Consider the following 2,851-nt stretch of genomic DNA (forward strand, 5'->3'; position numbering starts at 1 on the left):
AATTAAGGAAACCAAGGCTCATTGTAGAGACCATAGAGGTTCTCCTGCATGCACTCCTACAGTGCATGAGTTCTGATGAATACTCATCTTCTGATGAGGATGAGGCTACTAAGGAAGAGCAAGTTGCTCGGTACCTAGGAGCTCTCATGAAGCTGAATGCTAAGTTATTTGGTACAAAACCTTTGGAGGTAGAACCTCCAGTGCTTCCCAAAGAACTCAATGCTTTGGTACAGCAGAAGCTACCTCAAAAGCTTCCAAATCCTGGATGCTTCCTAATTCCTTGTACCATATGCCCCATGACCTTTAAGAAGGCTTTGTGTAACCTAGGGTCAACTATAAATCTCATGCCACTTTCTGTAATGGAGAAGTTGGAAATCTTTGAGGTACAAGCTACAAATATCTCACTAGAGATGGCAGACAATTCAATGAAGAAAGTATATGGCTTAGTAGAGGATGTATTGGTAAAGATTGAAGACCTTTACATCTCTGTAAACTTTATAATCTTAGATACTGAGGAAGATGAGGATGAATTCATCATCTTTGGAAGACTTTTCCTAGCCACTGCCAATGCTATCATTGATGTAGCTAAGGGAGAACTGATTTTACAACTAGGGGAGGATCACATTCTGTTCAAGATGCCTCACCCCAACTCTCCCTTTGAAAAAAGAGAGATAACTGTGCAACACTTAGTGTTCCAACCATCTTTTTCAGTGCAGAGATTTACTGAGCCCCCAAACATCAATTCTATATTTGGTGTTGCGCAGTCATCAACAAGCACTGAGACCAAAGGTACTAAGAAGAAAGAACCTAAAGGATGGAAGGACAAGAAAGTCCCCAATGAAGGCCTCTCACCTGGCATGAGAGTTATCTTCACCAAGAAACCAGTCATACCACATACAGTGAGTTGTGTCTTATCTCTAGAGCATATGGAGCTCATTCATGAGAAGACAGGAAGAAATTTCACTATAAGGGGCGAAATTCTGAGCCCATATCAATCTCCGTAAGGAGCTAATCGTCAAACTAGTGACGTTAAAGAAGTGCTTGTTGGGAGACAACCCAACCCTATTTAGTTATTTTTATTTCTTTTAATTCCTTAAATTTGTTCTTTTAGTTATTTCTTTAGGTTCATGATCATGTGAAGCAGTCAGAACAGAGACAGAAAAGTTCAGCAATGAAATCAGAACACTCTGGATAGAGTGTCTTGCTGGCCAGAGAGCACTGGCTGGGCGTTCAACGCCCAAATTGGCAGACTTGTTGGTGTTGAACGCCTCAACGCCAACCACATGCATAGCCTGGGTGTTCAACGCCCCAATTGGCAGTATAGCTAGCGTTGAACGCCAGCCAAGAGCATAGTGCTGCGCGTTCAACGCCCATGAAGAAGGGCAGGGAATCTGAATTTCCTAGTCCCTCAGGACCACAGCATCTTTACCTACCCCACTTCTTCCCTCTCATTTATCCCACCCGTGACCGAATCCTAACCTAGCCCACTCCTATAAATACCCCATCTTACTAAACCTTCATACACACACTTCATACACTCTAAATTCCCCTTGGCCAAATTCCTTCTCTCCCTCCATCTCCATCTATTTTCTTCTTCTTCTACTCCATTCTTCTCTTTTATTTATTTTTGCTAGAGGACGAGCAAAACTTTTAAGTTTGATGTGGGAAAAGCGTTGCTTTTTGCTTTCCATTACCAGTTATGGCACCCAAGGTTGGAGAACTCTCAAGAAAGAGGAAAGAAAAGCCGTAGCCGCCACTTCCGAATCTTGGGAGATGGAGAGATTCATCACCAAAGCCCACCAAGACCACTTCTATGAAGTAGTGGCAGACAAAAAGGTGATCCCTGAGGTCCCTTTTAGGCTTAAGAAGAATGAGTATCTGGAAATCCGAAGAGAGATCCGAAGAAGAGGTTAGGAAGTCCTAACCAATCCCATCCAAGAGGTTAGTATCTTAATGGTGTAAGAGTTCTATGCTAATGCATGGGTCACGAAAAACCATGACATTAGTATGAACCCAAATCCCAAGAATTGGAGCACCATGGTCCGAGGGAGAATCTTAGACTTTAGTCCGAAAAGTGTGAGGTTAGCATTTAACTTGCCTTTGATGTAAGGAGACCCACATCCTTACACTAGAATAGTCAACTTTGATCAAAGAATGGATCAAGTGCTCTCAGACATCTGTGTGGAAGGAGCACAGTGGAAAAGGGATTCCCAAGGCAAGCCTGTCCAACTAAAAAGGCCTGACCTCAAGCCCATATCTAGAGGATGGTTGGAATTCATCCAACGCTCTATCATCCCTCCTAGCAATCGGTCAGAAGTAACCACTGATAGAGCCATCATGATTCATTACATCCTGACTGGGAGTGAGGTGGAAGTACATGAGGTGATACCTCAAGAATTGTACAAAGTGGCGGACAAGCCCTCCACCCAAGCAAGGTTAGCTTTCTCTCATCTTATCTGTCACATATGCAATTCAGCTGGAATTGTCATAGAATGAGATATCTTCATTGAGGAGGACAAGCCCATCACTAAGAAGAGGATGGAGCAAACTATAGAGCATGCACATGAGCCTGTGCACCCGCCTTAGCAAGAAATCCCTGGGATACCTCAAGGGATGCAATTTCCTCCTCAAGGCTATTGGGACCAATTGCATAATTCTCTTGGAGAATTAAGCTCTAACATGAATCAGTTGAGGATGGAGCATTAAGAGCATTCCACCATCGTCAATGAAATAAGAGAAGATCAAAGGGCTATGAGGGAAGAACAACAGAGACAAGGGCGTGACATTGAAGAGATCAAGCACTATATTGGATCCTCAAAGAGGAGTAGTAGCCGCCATCACTAAGGTGGAT

The sequence above is a fragment of the Arachis hypogaea genome, chromosome 12 (genome assembly GCF_003086295.3).
Source record: "Arachis hypogaea cultivar Tifrunner chromosome 12, arahy.Tifrunner.gnm2.J5K5, whole genome shotgun sequence".
In the NCBI taxonomy this organism is placed as follows: Eukaryota; Viridiplantae; Streptophyta; class Magnoliopsida; order Fabales; family Fabaceae; genus Arachis; species Arachis hypogaea.